Below are 17,490 nucleotides of genomic sequence, written 5' to 3'. Positions count from 1 at the left end.
ATGTTGAGCAAACAGACCACAACTATGAAGCTCGCTCTCAGCAGCCAGGCAAATAAGAAACACTTTAGACTCCCTCACTAGAGTCAGGATTTGGGGGGAAAAGAGAAAGAGAAGTAGAGAGGTAACATCAGAGCCACCTAGTTCTTTCAGCTAAGTCTGTCTTGCATTAATCCTAACATTTATAAAGACCTTGAAGTTTCCAAAATCCATCAAATAAATAACCATAGTGGACGTTGCTTATTGGAGGGCAAGGGGATATTGCTTTTATTTATCGTTACCCTTAATATTATGTTGCAAAACACATTTTCCATACTAGAAATACTAATAACAATATATCAAAGCATCACAACATGAATGTGAGCTTCAGGCTCAGCTGGTCTACATGTACTGGAAGGATCATTAGTTTAAAGTGTCTGCTACTGGGAACCGAGAAATAATGACATCTCTCAGGAAACAAATTGCTCTTTTCGGCTCTGCACTGGACTTTTAATGCTTCTACCCCACCCCCCCCCACCCCCCCCAAGATCATTTTATGGGGAAAGAGAAGGGAGTGGGTTGACTGATCTCTCCTCCAAAGTGCTGTGCTGGATAAGAAGATAAGGGCTAGTTCACAGAGAAGATAAGATCCCTCTACAGCTGCACAGTGATGGATCAGCTACTAAGGACTGTGCAAGGCAAGCTCTGGCAATTTAAGATGTACATCAGAGAGACAACAAAAGCAAATAAGCACCCACACATCAGCTTCTCCAGCATCCTCAGCGCACACGAGCCAAAGCTCTTAAGGAGGGGTCTGGCATACACATTTGTATTTGCCTAGTGGTGAGGTGGATTGCAAGTTTATCATGTTAAGCCTGTTTTCCCCCAATAAAAATATTTCATGGCAATGTGAGCAAAGTTAAGAAGACAGATACTCATTCCTTGCTCAGGCAATTCACTCAGTCTGTTTCCCTCATAAGTCTGTGAACTTAAAATCACACTTAGGGGAGGTGAGAGGAGGTAAACTGATTTCCAAGTAGTGTCTAAATTAACTAATTCTACAAGCAAATTACATGTGAATTTTTTTGACAATATTTTTGAGATTTTATTTCAAGTTGGAGGTGTCCGTTCCCACCAAATATACACATAAAAACAGCCTCTGTAAACCTGTAGCCTGCCTGTTTGATCCCAAACTCCAGGATTACCTTGGTAAATGACAAATCACTGAAGAAAATCCTAACTGTGATTAAATCATACAAGTAAGGCAACAAATGAAAGACCTATTTAATTTCTTGCAGATCAGTTCTCTGTGGATCAAAAAAGAATAAATATTTTCTTGAGGGTCTCAGAACTGATACTTAGGACTGTGGCATGCACAATGCAAACACACTTTGCTCCCAAAGACCTGGCAGCAGCATTGCTATTGTATAACACAGCTTTAAACCTGTTCTGAAGCAATGCTGTAAATCAGGAATCATTCCACAAAAGTCAATGGAGTTAAATGACCGTAAAACTGGTATGAGAGAGAAATCAGATTGTTAACCTCTAAAGTAGAGCTTACATTCCTCTCACAGCCTCTATTTGGTCAGGTTATATTTTACTCATTCAGAGTGTGAAATTAGAGCCTCAAGCTAGGAAATAAGCATTTGATTGTAGTTGAGCTATAATTGATATAACTTAATGATAGCAAACTTTTAGCATAAACTTCTTGGCCCACATCCAATAACATTGCCTAAATTGGAATGGAGGTGTCTGAGTATCTGCTAACCTCAAACAGTACTCCAGACCATATTCTGCCCACAGTGTCTAACTATATGAAAACTCAAAAGCAGTTACATGCTTCCCTCTTTGACTTGGAAGTTTCCATGACATTTGCCCAGAAACACTTAAGTTTCATCCAAGCAAACGAGAGAGAGAACCAATGTAGCACAGAGTGCTGGGCTGGTAATAGGTAGCTATAGGCTTCTGGTTCTTGTTCTTGGGAGTAGCTTGACGTTTTGTGTTATATTATTATTGACTGAAAACAGAAAACTGGGGCCAGGAACTAAAGTCTTAGAATATCCACCATCCCCTCCACTTTTTGAAAGTGAGCTTTACTTGCTGGGGGTTTTTTCCTCAGAAAAGAATTTTTGTTCTGAATTCTCAGTGGCCAAGGTGCTTATTGTTCGTTACAGGCTGGCTGAAAGGGATTTCGCATTCACTGGACAGGAGCACGAAGGCAACTTTGTTGTACCGTAGGATCAAAAGAGGTAGGTATTCAATTTAGGTTGTCTACATTGCTCTACAGAGGACATAAACTACTTGAATTTAGGTTACCTGGCCCTGTGTTTCCACAATTATGATCCAGCCAAGAATAACTCCTCTTTACAATGAAGCTTTAAGCTCCATTAAAATGTCACATTAATGCTCAGTAGCAGTCAAACGGCAAATAGGATGTCAGGAGTTTTTTTGCAAAAGCATAGAGAACAGCACAGAGGATGCCTTTCTGCCCCGTAATAAACTCATGGTGAATACTGTGTACACCTCTGATCCCCCCATCTCCAAAAGGGCATAGCAGAAGTAGGAAAGCTACAACAAAGATTATCTGATGTGCAGAAAAGCTTCCCTATATGGATAGTCTATGTCACAGAGGATTCCTCAGTTTGGAAAAAAGATGACTGATGAGTATTTGATGTAAAATTATGAAAAGAAATAAGAAAGTATCTAGCGAACCATTATTCAGCATTTCTCATAGTGTAAAAACTTATAAGACATGCTAGGAAGACTAAGGCATGCTAGACTGGGAAGACTAAGGGACATGCTTTTTTTCATACAGTACATTATTTTACAAACACACAATGTTGTACAGACCAAAAATATAAAATACAATCGGATAAGCTCTTAAAAGAAAGATCCATCAAGACCTACTGAACACAGAGCTATGGAACCCTTCAGTTCTTATTTCACTGCATGCATTTTGAAGATCTGATCATTCACTGCGCTTGGAAGAGCTTCTACAAGCTATATCTTTTCATTGTTTGTAGATAGCCTTAGGATTCAAAATAATGCAAAGTTATGATAGCAGTTTTACATACATATTCAAAGGAAGAAATATTAACTAGAAGTTAAGAAGCTGCCACATCCAGATCTGGATTTTAAGTTCTTCACAATTCAGAGGCATCTGGAGTTTATTTAATGATTATTATTATTAGCTATATGTTATATAATGATTTAATAAAAATGGGGAGCATGCACAAAGAAATTATTCAGAATCTGGCCCCTAGTTTCCAGCTGCATCACAATTTTAAGATATTTATTCAAAGTGCTTGAGTTTGGCTCTTGTTTGATGGGAAAAGCATGATAAGAGACATCAAAAAATTTTGAAATAAGGTCTAGGAAAATACACAGCTCATATTTTTTGCAACCAGATGTCCAGAAGAACAAAGACAACTGTAGAGTTTCTAATCAGCCCTTAAGCCTCTGTCACTGTGAGGAGGGGAGGAGGATGACAGAGAGGAAAAGGAAGAAGCCCTGGCTTAGATTAAGTGGGAGCACTTCTAGGGTTTCGCTGAGCTTTCACCCTGGCTGCCAGGCCACCCTGGCACCAACTGCTCCTTCCACAGTGTTTCAGTTTCTGTTTTCTCCAGGTGGTAAGGAGCTTTCTGTTTTATCATAGGGTGAATCTGGGTTTGGCAAATACAAAAAAAAGTGCTGTTCACTTTCTCTGGGAAGTGTAAACAGCATCACACCCAGCCAGCACTACCAGTGTAACAGCAGAAAAAGCTCCAGTTCATATCTGGATTTCATGACTGGAGCTGCACATCCAGATAAAAAGTAAAATACTTAGTTTGAGAAGACTCATCCATTTATCCTGCTGGCACAAAGACCTTCTTTGTTTTATTTTCTGGGATTTTAAGGATCTTGTTTCCCATTTCTGATTATTTAAAGAAGAAAAAAAGAAAACGCTGGTGTGTAAAAAAAACAAAGAAGCAGAAAACCCTACAAGCATTCAGAGAGGGTGCAGTAGTTTTAGCTTTCTGTTTGTGTGATTCCAATAGGTGTATTTAAATGTAAATGTTACCCTTTCACCCTTGAGCCACCTATTCTTACAGCCAGCAGAAAGAGAGCATTCATGGTATAATGGCTTTATGAGGACAGATCTTATACTTAATTTCTCATGTGAATCAAACTCTTTTATAACACATTTTTGTGAGATTAAAAGAACAGTATTAGTCTAGTGGCTCAGCAGCCAGATCACTGCCCTGTCACATGGGAGACTTGGGTTCAAGGAGATGGCAGGCAACTTAGTTTCAGTCATGGACTTCTCAGCTGTAGTCACAGATAGATTCAATCTTCTATGCTCATAGAATTGCTCAGTTTTGCATGATCTACCCTCATAGGCCAGCCAGAGCCACCATCCACTTAGCTCCTTACTGGAAACTGTGTCCATCTGCTGGCCTATCACAGGGCATCATTACAAAAAGGTCTTCAAAGCCAAAGCTTTGTGTTAGCTTGCATTTGCACTGTGGGGAGGATTTTTGGGAAGGAGAAGGATGACTTTATCAGCAGATATTTTCAGACAACTGCACTGTGTCCCTTTGATTGCTCAGTTTCACTCTCACGCACTGAGTCGTTGCATGTTCAGGTTACCCATCCACATAGGTACCCAACCACATGTGAAACACAGGAAGTTCCATCTGAACATGAGGAAAAACTTCCTTCCTGTGAGGGTGACAGAGCACTGGACCAGGTTGCCCAGAGAGGTGGTGGAGTCTCCTTCCCTGGAGATATTCAAAACCCACCTGGACGTGATCCTGGGAAATATGCTCTAGAGGACCCTGCTTGAGCAGGGAGGTTGGACTAGATGATCTCCAGAGGTCCCTTCCAACCTAAACCATTCTGTGATTCTGTGATGGCATGAGGCTTTGTGAATTGCATGGCTTGCAAGCAGGTGTTGTCCGAGATTGTTACTACAGGTAGAATGTGACAATAAGATTGACAGATTAGCTCAGACCCTGGTATGTCAAGGTAGAGCCCCACTAAAATCTAAGGGGCCCTAATCTTATATTAAAAGATTATATTAAAAGATTCTATATTAAAAGTTTCATTTCTAGAACAGAGAAGACGACTAACTTCATATTGGCTAAACAAGTTTAAAACAGAAGTTAAGCGCAGGTCAAACAAATTGATTTGTCCTACTTTGCTCCAGTTGAGTTAAAATAATGCTTAATAGTTTTTCAAAATTAGTTGTATTTCTTGGACTAAAGCATGGTTGCAGGAGATCAGATTTTGCACCACCTCCATGCAACGCTGAATAATGTTGGCAGCATGGCTGTAAGATGGCTGCAAGGTGGCTGTATTGTGGACTGCTGAACATTTAGCACTGTTAATTACTATGATTATTATTTGTTTTGTGATGCTGCATAGAAGATGCAGTGATAGAGATCTTTGTGCAGAGTGACATTCAAATGCTTAACAATAAGATATTTTTCTTCTCAAAGATCATACAGCTTAAATCCCAGCCATGTTATGTGATGCAAGACAGAGCAGCCTGTGTATGCCACAAGTGCACACACCAGTGTCAGGCAGCCCTACTTGCTTCACTTCCCCTTCCCTTGATATAGGGAGTATGTCTCATTGTGGCACTAAGCGCATGCAAACTAAAGGGAAATGGGCTATTATTTTAGGAGGTGCAGGACCAAGCACCTGGAACAGTGAAAAACTTGGAAAGAATTTCTATAAATGTTTTAAGCTGTAATATATTAAACAATTAAGAAGTGTTGGTATTTTTGTGCTTGAGGGCATTTAAAATAGGGAAGTCCCCTTTAAAGGCACCAGAGCGGAATGTGTATGGTCATGCTCTTTAAAAGAAAAACTACCTCTTTTTTCTCCCTTTCAGCAAAAAGTCCACGTTTCAGCTGACTTGCTCTTTCAGCAGAGGAAATGAAGCCAGATAATTTTAATGCTGTTTTAAATAGTTAACTCTTCAGTTTAAAAAAAAAAAAAAAAATCAAAGAACAGAACTGGTTACCTTGAAAGCTCTACTGAAGTAATATTAAAATAATTTTGATAATAACTTTAATGCATTACTTATGGATTACCCAGGACTGTCAGCACTGCAGCTTACTACAGGTTAATCAGTAAATTACTGATGCTAGCTACAACCAGCCCTTAAGAAATCCAACATGTCCTACGTCTTTGCTCTTATTTTCCTGAGGACAATTAATTAGTGTCCATGCAACATCAAATTAGCATGAAAGAATAAGAACTTAATACTGACTATTCTTAGCTGAGCAAACATTCAACATTAGAGTGTACTTATTGAATGTTTAGCTAATTCTTTGAAAACTCTTCTTAGTGTTTTTAAAGCACATGAGACTGAATATAAATTCTTATAGATGATAGGCAGACAAACAGAGACATACATACACACACATGTAGTATACACACACATAACATATTCCAAACAGACAAGCTCTAGGAAAATTTACAACAGAAGCAAGAAAAAAAGAATTACCTACTGGTCTCTACAACGCCAACAAGTGCATAGATTCTCTGGGAAAAAAACCTTAGAAAACTCTGTTGTAATATTTTGAAGGAAAATTTTAACAATCATTTTCATCAAAATATTTTTCTGACAAAAAAATAAGTATTTAATAGAATCTAAAAACTGTCACCAGTGGACAATACCTGCTTCAAGTTGCATGTAAGGAAATAAATACAGGAATTGGCAACTTCTGTGCAGTTTTAGCTTCTCCCGACTAATTATAGCAGGCTTTTGCTTTAATCATTTATCTCAGGGCAGCCCATCAGATTAACTGGAAAAAGAAAAAAAGAAAAAATATAGTAAAACTTAGTGAGTTACTGGAATCTTCTGGAACTAAAAGCTATACAGATGGTCTGCAACATATTTGTATAGAAGATGCCCAATTGTTGATGTTTTTCCAACTATTATAGTAGCATAGTAAGAAGGCAGATACTGGGCAGTGAGCACTGAGCAACTGTTGTCATCGAGCCTTCCCCTCTTGGCTGCTTCCCCACTCACCCAACGAGCGGTTTTGGTCTCCCAGAGCGGAGACAAAGGTTGCTTTGGAGAAGCGGGGAAGCCTCAGAACACCATGTAGATTTAGGACTGGATAGAAGGTATTGTGCGGAGGCCATGCCCATTACTCATCCGCTGGCAACGGGCTCTCTTCCTTTTGTCTGGAAAGACGGTAAACTTTCAATGCCATCTGAAAACAGAAGGCCTTTCACAGAGTGCAAGAACTCTGCCATCTCAATCATGTGAAAATATTGTAAACACTTTCCCAGCCCCCATTCAGCTGTCCGAAAAGCTGAGCTAGAAAACACCAAACAAAACAGGAAGGAAAGAAAAGGGTGCGTGTATGTGCGTACTTTGTTTTAATTCATATTTTTACATTGAATAGGAATTTTACTTGGGGTTTTCTTTTTTCATTAACATTAGTGAACAGTTTTAAGTTGCTGTTATGGAAGAAAGGCATTTAGAAGCCTATTTTATGATTTATTTAGAAAAAAATCCTGCATCCTGCATTTTCTCTCCAGTAGAGCTTCTCTCACATTTTTGTTGCGGCTTTTGCAAAAGTAGATTTCAAATGTGCTATAGGAATGAGAATTGTCTTTCAGTGCTCAGGTAGACCCTCTCTGATGAGCTTTTTCCAGGAGAGGTTTCCCCCCAAACATTTAAACAAACTAAATGCTGTATTCCTGATGTATGCAGGATCAGGTACAATACCGATATGGGAAGTGGATCACAGAGAAATGATGTGGGTGTGGGTGTTAGATACACTAGATAGCTAATAGCTATCTATTAGCTCTAATAGATAGCTATTATATCTAATAGATAGCTATTAGATACACAAAATATGCAAAAGCATGTTTCAGTTTGTACAAAATGGTTAAATTGCATGTTTTGCCTGATAATACCTTCTGTATAGGTTGTGCCAGTGCAATATACCATTAACTAAGGACAATTGCTCAATTTCAGTGCATCATTTGGTCATGCAGCTGTGATGTAGCTCCTTGGTGAAAAAGAGAGGTTCATTCTCCTGAAGTCATTGACTACTTCAAATACCATAGTAACTTTGAACCACGGTAATTCATTAGCACCCAGCTTCTTCAGTATTTAAAGTATGAGGCTCTCATTGTAAGTTGGTCAACTTAACACTGCAGAACGGCAGATAACTATGCTGAAAATAACTAGGAAATACACTTTGTTTCCTTGTATAGAAAGCTTGCTCTCCTTTTGTTCACAAGCCAATTCTGAAAACAGAACAGCAGCAGGTATCCCTGGTGAGCCTGGAAGTATTCCTTCTGCCTTAGAAAAGAATCCTCTATTCCTGACCTAGAAAAAAGCCAGCTGCCATCAATGACTTCTAGACAGAGAAAAGTCTTGGAGAGTGTTTGTTATGAGTCTTCAATAGCATTCTATAAACATTGTGCCCTGACAGAAGGTGGTCTCTGATGAGCAGTGAGACCTGACTTCTCCAGAAGCACAGAGTACTGAGGCAAGGCTCTTCCACCTGGTTTCCCCTCACCCTGCTGTGGAGACAGACAATCTCCTAACCAAAAAGAAGAATTGATTATTTAAATGCATTGTACAGGGATATCAGTTTGTAGACTAGTTTTGCTGTCCAAATGAAGACCAAATATGAAAAGACACAAACGTGAGTAATACATGAACCTGCATGCTTTGAAGCATGCTCAGTTTTCCACCAGGCACGCCCAGATGGGCTGTCCCTTGGCATCCCTACAAGGCATCTGCCTACAGAAGTCCACATGTATAAGGAGGGTGTAGATCTGGGAAACATTAAGATGAAGTTGATGTGTCCATTGTGTCATCTTTGAACTTTCCGCTCTGACATCTCCTTTACAAAAGGAAAGGCCTTTGCCCTTCCCCATAGCCCTCTATGCACTCCTTTACCAGCAGCTACCCAGTAAGTCAACATGCTGGTTCCCTATTTAAGTAGAATTTGGGGACTATAATGCACAAGAAAGCATGAGGAGTTATTATCAAGTAAGTGCCAGATGTGGCACATTGGGAGGGCAGGTTTGCCTCACCATCTCCCAGTATACCCACTATGCATCAGTATAGCCTAATAAAAAGTTTCATAAGTTCAGCACTTGAATTCCATACCCAAAAGAAAGAATACATATTAGAAAGCTTGTAAAGTCACTTTGCTTTCTGTACACACCGTGAGACTAGGCGATCATAGGCTAAAGAACAAGGAAAAGTATTTACCAATAACTGAAGCAGGGGCTGATAAGCTGACTGACGCTTTACATTTAAAATGCGTTCCTTGAGACTGCATTGCACATGCTATCTCAATACTTCCCTTCCCCCTCCATTTTATAAAAAGAGGCTGCAATAAATTAGAATTTTATGAGATTCCAAATAAAAACCTTCACTAAAATTGAAAACAAGACATGGCTGTATAAGCATATGGAAGTTTTATGAGAGGAGAGGAAAAAATATGATCCCAGGACAATAAAAAAAAAATCTGTCCCAGAATCTTTCTTGGTCTTCACAAACCACGAGTTACATGAGGCGGATGAAATAGTACTACATCTTCCAGCAAAAGGACATAGTTTTTTTTAACTCATTCCTCTGATGCAGGGCAGCCTAATAAGAACTAGTCTTAAGATCCATTTTCAGACTTTCTTTATAAGGTATTTTAAAATTATATATGGAAATTATATATGGAAATGAGATACCTTCCTACTTTGATATTCAGTTCAAGGGTAACCAAGCAGCAGTGGCTTCCTGCACTTTCATATAGTTTTTTTTGGAATTGAACACTGGACCCTCTGAATTCTGTTACTGGCTTTTTAAATGTTTTATGGGTTAAAGGCAGTTTTGTTTAATTTATGTTTTCATCTTTGTTCCAAACCTCAAAGCGATTAATTTTGATCACTGTATACATAGTTTTACTTCAATTTTTTCACCTTTTCTCCCCTCTTGACCACACCTCCCTTCCAGGATGGTGTAAGTAACAGATTTTGTTTAGCTGAATGATGGAGTGGCTATTAAAGGTTATTTTAGTTAGTTTTTAAATACAATGCACTACATTCCAGACATTTCTCCTAAACATAGTGGTTTGGAACTCTAGCTATGAAATTTGGGTCTGGCCCTAAATTACTGCAAAACATTTAGAGAGAGCTTGTAGAATTTTCCTCTCTAAGATGCCCAAACTTGGGGGCTAAGTGATGAAGATATTTGTTTGACATCTTAAGTTAGAAGGAACAAGCCTGTAGTATATAGAGTTCTAGGAGGAGAAAAGAAAAAGGAAGGTTCTGTGCTCAAAGCCTGAGCAGGGCCTATGAATTGCTGATTTCCACTAATAGAGGATACAAACAATAACAACCATTTGTAGATGACATTGTATTAACTTAGAATGATATTGATTTGGCATTTCTGCTAAACTGATGAGTTGCAAAATGGTTGATGGTAACTATTAACTTATTCTTGCTTCTGATGCCCCGTTTTAAGTGAAGTCAGAGTATTTGCAATGAATGGCAAAGATTGCTCACTACGCCCCATCCCTCAACTGCCAAAGGCAAATACATTCTGAGAAGAGGGTGAGAAAACAAAGGTGAAGATGTCTTATTGCACAGTGGAGGAAATAATATATTTGTAGAACAGAAATCCTTACGATCTAGGCAGGCTTTGCTCCTACAGAGAGGTTGCTACAAAGGCTCTGAGTGAATCTTATGATTGCAGACTTGAACATATAAAGAGTAACATCTAAAGAAGATGAAGAGTGAGAGGGGTTCTCATCAATGTCTACAAGTATCTGAAGGGAAGGGTGTCGAGAGGATGAGGCCAGTCTCTTCTCCATGGTGCCCAGTGGCAGGACAAGAGGCAACGGGCAGAAACTGAAACACAGGCAGTTCCGTCTGAACATGAGGAAAAACTTTTTTCCTGTGAGGGTGACAGAGCACTGGACCAGGTTGCCCAGAGAGGTGGTGGAGTCTCCTTCCCTGGAGATATTCAAAACCCACCTGGACGTGATCCTGGAAAACATGCTCTAGAGGACCCTGCTTGAGCAGGGAGGTTGGACTAGATGATCTCCAGAGGTCCCTTCCAACCTAAACCATTCTGTGATTCTGTAAAGAGGTTTAAGATTCTGCATCTTCCCTTAGATAATCTTGCTGAAACTCAGGAGAGATCTCTTGAGGGCTATGACTTAATCAAGCACCATGGAAATATCATTAGTCCAAAGGCGGGGTGGGGGGGGGGGGGGGGAAGAAATTAGTTAATATTGTGACACACAATTCATTAAGAGCACTTAGTTGCACGCTGTCTTCTGGAATTCAAGAAAAATGAATATTCTTGCACCCTCCATCACTAGATAGGACAGTGAAGAGAAGAGATTCAGACCTTAAACAGGACAGTGCCCGACTTCCTCTTTTATTAGAATTTTGGATGTCCTGTTTTGGCCTCAAGCCCCAGTTCCCTCTGTACAGTTCCCCTGACTTAGTCAAAAGAGGAATGTGAGACCAGTACCACATAGGAGATTCTCCTCAGACATCTCTAGAAATAGGCACACATCAGTTTTCATCTCATTCCAGATATTGAACACCCACAGTGTATTCATAATCATTCAAAGATGGGCCATCTGAAAAACTCAGCTATTGAACAAATATGAAAACTTTACGCCCCTCAAAAGCCACATGGAATAATATTACATTGCTAAACTATCAAAGAATAAACTTTATGTAAGGGGATTGATAGCAGGGATGACATGTTCATTTTCAGTTTATTGATACTGTAACATGGACTGACTTTTCCAGTTCTGGAATTATTAATAATTCCTATTGTTTCACTAATTATTCAGTCAAATAATGTACTTACACCTCAATACTATCACAGTTAAGAGCACTGCAGGCAGTCAAAAGTCAAAAAAGTTCTGTAGGTCTCTTAAGGTCTTTTTTTTACTATGTTTCTGGCTCAGGAGCCCAAGCAAGTTAGGAATCCTTCTAAAGCAAAGTACCTAACCAGGCTTTCTACCTTTCTATGATGTATTTTCTACCAATTATATTAGGTGACTATGAATCTCAATCTGAAGTGTAGAGTCCTGTTCAAACAGGTATAAGAAACACAGGCAACTAATTCAGGTCTCAGGATTCTCTCAAAAGGGAGATGGCCTGAAGTTTAGCATTGTGGATCTAGCCCACAAGCCCCCAAGGCAGATCATGCTTTTTACGCAGTTTATTTTGCCTGTTGCCCTGAACATCTCTCTTTTCTCCTCCCTCTGTTTGGGAGATGTACGACAAGTCTAAACACAGCTGTCAAGTTCTAAAATCAGCATCAAAGCTCAGTAAAAGCAAGAGGAAAAACAATATGCCTTATTAAGCAATACTGCCTCAGATCTTAAAGGGTTATGCAACGAAAGTAATACCCTCTGAGTTCTGTATATGGCAAGCATTACCTAACATCCTTAGTCAGAACCCCACTGTTTATGAGGTGATAAGAAAAGAATACAGCTCCCTCTTGTCAGTAGGACATCTCCACTGCCCTGCAGGATTTTTTTTTTTTTTTAAACATGCATATTTCAAATATATTGACTCTTCTAGATGTTAGAAAAGCAAAACATTCACTGTGTCCTCTGGAGCCATCACTTTTCCTGGTCAGTTCATAGGTTTGCCAAGGTCACAGTAAAACTCTTATACATCATAGGTCTTACCTTTAGGCTGTTTTATTCTGCCACAGGAACCGAAAATATTTAAACAGATTTATCATACTAGAAATGGAAACATTTATGTTTGGAAACACTGGTATTTCTAAACATTTTTTATTTCTTTCCCTCCCTACCGATACCGGTCACTAAGCCATGTGAAATGGCTGAAAAGTTACTTCTCAGAAAAAAATCCCCCTGCTTCTTATGAATAGTTAAGGCTTTCTGCAGCACTACTGGTATTACTGGTACTACTAATAGATATACACTTTTTTTTTTTTTTTAAATATGCTTTTTTGCCTATACATCCTAGCATTTTTAAAAGTTCATAGACATCAATTTTTAAGGTTAGAATGAATCTTTATGATGATCTAGTCTGACCATCTATGTAATACAGATCACTAAATTCACCAATTTATCAGTATGCTGGTTCCAGTATACTTCTTTAAACTGCAGTATAATTGTAGACAGACACCCAAAAAACTGTAATTGGAATTTTTTTTTTTTTTTTCGGTCAAACAGTCAGGAAGGAAACATGATATCATCTTGAGGTTAAAGATGACATAAGAGCCCACAGCACCTGCTCTACAGGGCAAGCCTGGTTCTCTTACCTCCAGAGTCTCCAGGCTCTTCTTGGAAGGACCCTAAGCCACTGTACTTGACATAAGCAAAATGGGATAGATGGAGGCAACAGTTTCAGGCAAAAAAGTGTATGGTGAATGCATACTAAATGGTATGGCACAAAGAATTTTTCGTCCAAAATATGAGGTAAGTTGCCCCACTTTTAGCCTTAGAGGTACCTTGAGTGAGCTAGTGAGCCTCAAACCCAACATTTGCTCATGTGCAGTATAATGGATGATGCAGCCAGAAGTGTTTTTGGTAAAAACAGATGTTCCTCAGCAGAGCGAGACTCTGCTCTTGTATCACAGTCACATAAAACCCCTTTTGCTGATGTTCCATTTCAGCTGACACTTTATTTATTACTTGATAGCAGGTTGTGTCCCTGTTCCATACTGCAAGTATGAGCAAGGAACAGGGAATACTCTAAGCTCCAGAAAACAAGAATGGTTTTGCAAGTATCATGGAATGTGATCCTCCTTTCAAATTATAAAAACAAAAAGCTAAATGAAGAGAGGAGAAACAAACATGAGACTAAGAAGAACACGTTTTCTCCTGTAGAGAGTCTAAAACTGAAAGAACATAAGCTCTCTCCTCCTGCCAGATTACTCACTAGAAGACAGAGACAATAATCCAGCAGCCACAGAACGTTGAGACTGAGATTGAGACTACAGTCATTTTCCCTCTGAATAGTCCTTGCCATTTTTCTCAGACATACATGAAACTCTTCAGCATGAGGGGGATCATTTTACCAAGTAAAATCACCTGCACCATCCCTGCGCTGCATGGTCTGACAAAGATGCAGAAGACTGTATATGGTAGTAAGAAATAAAGACATGCTTGAGGCATTCAGCAAGTAAAGGAAGCTTGATGCTCCTCAACTGGGAACAGGTGATTCCTCCCTTCTCAGCGGGGAGAAGGCATTTTAGGCATGAGGCAGGACAAACATTAGAGTTTTGACTGATCTGCTATCAAATAAAGCAGGGGAAGAAAAGGAAAGGATCGCTTTTCTTCTGGTACAAAATAACTACTGTATGGCATTACATTTCAAACTCTGCCCTACATGAGCATCCCAGGCCATCAGGCAGCTAAATGCATGATACAAGTATTCCAGAAATATACACTCTTTTCTTGAAATGATTCTTTTCTCTTTCCTTTCCATTGTGAAACCCCCTCGGCCTGCCAGTAAGTTGCTGTGAGACTGTGAGCTCCCTGGAAACGTTTCCCCATTTGTGACATCATACCACAAGCAACTTATCTTTGCAAAGTGCCTGGAGGGCCACAGAGGAAAAAAAAGAACACACACATACCACCTTTACCTCCTCCTGCTAGCGCTTGGCTAGGCTTGTAATTCTCTACCTGGCTTTTGCTGTTGCACCCAGTTCAAGCCCAAGCAAATTCCAATCCACTCCTCTTCCTGAGGCTCCCATTTATTTAAACAGGTGGGACCAGAATTCCTGTACTTCCTGAAGTGCTGTTGCAGCTGAATGAGCTTATAATGAAATTATGCTACAGGTATCAATTAAGACTAGGCAATGGGGAGTTTCAGGCTGCAGAGGGGTAAAGGCAATATAGCAGCCATTTCTAGAACCCGATAAAGTCAAAAGCACCATCCAGCTACTCTAACTTTCTTAATTCAAGAGACCCTTGAGCCAAAAGACCATTAGCTGGAATCATTGCATAAGCTTAATAACAGTCTTTTTTTATTTAATACTGTCCCAGCATTCTATTATCTGTCATTAATTTTCCATATGTTCCCCTCACCACTGCTCTTAGGCTGGGTTCAGTTTACAGAGCTGGATCAGATTTCTTTACAAGTCAGGACATTTGCTGGCTTGCTTACTAGCTTGAGGCCAGTTATGTTTGAGTGAGGCCCAAGCAAAATAAGTGAGATTTGGTGACTTTCCAGTGAGTAGGCACCAAATCTACATGATCTTAGGTTGTTGTTTTTTAAAAGTTTAAAATTCTTAAAGCAATAGTTCTTTCATAATTTCAGGTTGTTTTTTAAAAATAGCTGCTGACTGATACTTGCTCAAATATTGCAGCATCTCCCTGCTTACTATAACGCAGAGCTTTTTGTTCTGTTTTCTTTAGATTTACCATAATGCAACAGCTTCTTGGTTATTTATTTTTATTAGTCACAGATGGCAAATGTACCAGTAATTTTGGTTAAAAGAAACTGATGAGAACAAGATCAATGAACCATTATGTTTCCAGTATTTATACTAGCTAATAAAGTCTAATGTTTGCATCTCTTTCACTAAAAAGCATTCAGATTTAATGTGAAACCCTCCTCTAACTCAAATCTGACTTCTAGAAACATTTCATACACTGTCACAATCAGTGAATCAATAAAAATAATTAAAAGGGAAGTGGCCTTCCGATAGAGCTTTAAAAATTAAATAGTACCTAGTCTGAATAATCGCTGATCCCCCAGCTATGTCCTGCATGATTTTGTTCTTCTTTCTCTCTGTTTTTAGCTTTGTTATTCACAGCACATCTGAAATAGGTTTTATATGCTTTGGGACAAGGATAGTGTAAATTGGCAAAAATGTTCAGGGGCCTTATGCTAAAGTAGAATTTCAAAAGTAATTGGACACTGAAGCACCTCCAGACCTTTGAAAATCCCCCATCGAATACTTCCCACTGCATATGCACAGAAACTAAGTTTGCGCAACCAGAGTACAGCCCAAAGATGACATACAGAGAAAATATCAGTATTGCACATGGAATATTTCAGGTTTAGGCCAACAATTAAACTGTAGGGTGGCACACTGATAAGCAGCAGTTTGAAAATATCTTGAATGAGAAAGGGTTGTCACAAAACTATACATCTCATTTGTCCTTAGCTGTTCCAAAGAGATTCCCCTGATTTGGCTTCATAAATTTAAGCACTGTATTGTAGATGTTGTATGTGAAAGTTATATGAATGTTGAATATAAAGATCATGTTATCCATTTTTTGCTATTAATATTCAATAATCAAGGTAAGTAAGAACAAGACACTGTATAACTAAGCTTTTACACAAATGCAGATAATTATTTGGGTCTTTAGACACAAGCAGGGTTTAGGCATCACACAGCCAAAAATTGCAGCTCTGGTCTCCTAGGTGTCTGCTTGTATGCTGGAATCCTGAGCTTTGGGAACCAAAGAGCTTAGACACCCCAAGCAGAGAGCTTAGCAGGAACTGCCTAAACTGGCCATTAGGTAATGCTGAGTATATTAGAATTATCTTAAGCTTCCCTGGAATTTTGTTGCCTGTCTCAGGTCAGGAATCTCCATCCTCCTCCATAGCTATGCAGAACTCCTCCACCAAAACAGTAAGGGAATTAGGTGCTATCACTGCCAGGCCTCTTTTATGCAATAGCGCTACAACTGGAGCATTCCTTCCAGCTGTGGGAGGTCCTCATTCTATTCCCTCTAGGCATGAAGGGACCTGAACCTGTATTTTCCACACCTGTACTAAAAACTGTCAAGGTATAGGTTATCCTGACCTGGAAAGTTCCCTCTCTTTCCTTATAAAGCTGGGTTTTTTGGCGTACTTAGGAAATGAACCTAAGAAAATGAGCCTAACTGAAACTGAGCACCAAATCAGCTCTTCTTTTTCAGTTTTTCCTTCAGGTTTAATCTTTTTAAGGGGACAGTTCATTGGCTAGCTGAGGTTATTTACAAAGTAACAATAAATACTTCCTTAAATACTGCTCCATTACCATGTCCCAGATTGCACACGTACTTCCTCACAAAACAAATTAGAGTTTGATAATGGAAGAGTTAAGTAAATAGTCCAGTGTAGAGAACAGAGAGGAACAATGATAGTCAATCCACTCAGGCCCTGGGAGATTTCTGCCAAACCTAGCAGCACAACCTACCAAACCATGCATGTTTTATGATTTATGACATGGGGAGGAAGGGAAGGAGATAGGAAGAGGGAGAAAACTGGCAAAGAAGATAGAAAGACTAGGTGACAAAAGGAAACTGATCAAATAGGAAAAGGCAGATTTGCAAGTCACTGCCAAAACTGAAGTTGTTAGTTTATTACACCATGTGCTAGGTTGGACAGAGAGCGTAAAGTGGAAAGAGGAGGGCCCACAGACAGAAGTCACTGAGAGCCCTACAGAGATCAGAACTACTAGGGAACCACTAAATAACCACCAACAACCAATAAAAGTGGAGCCGAAAGAGAAAACAGAAAATCAGGGAGGAAAGCTAGGTAAGAACAGAA

The 17,490-nt window shown here is 39.4% G+C and overlaps 1 long non-coding RNA gene across 1 annotated transcript in view; it reads left to right on the top strand.

The window, feature by feature from the left end:
* The window catches only part of LOC104140261 (uncharacterized), a 71,273-nt gene that overhangs the window by 36,199 nt on the left and 17,584 nt on the right, over positions 1–17,490 (top strand). The window contains exon 2 of the long non-coding RNA XR_693262.2: positions 2,151–2,225. This is a non-coding gene — a long non-coding RNA (uncharacterized lncRNA). The remainder of the gene's footprint in view (positions 1–2,150; positions 2,226–17,490) is intronic.

Source organism: Struthio camelus, chromosome 3, assembly GCF_040807025.1.
Source record: "Struthio camelus isolate bStrCam1 chromosome 3, bStrCam1.hap1, whole genome shotgun sequence".
Classification (NCBI taxonomy): Eukaryota; Metazoa; Chordata; class Aves; order Struthioniformes; family Struthionidae; genus Struthio; species Struthio camelus.
Note: the sequence above shows the minus strand (reverse complement) of the source record. Positions and strands in the feature narration are given on the sequence as shown.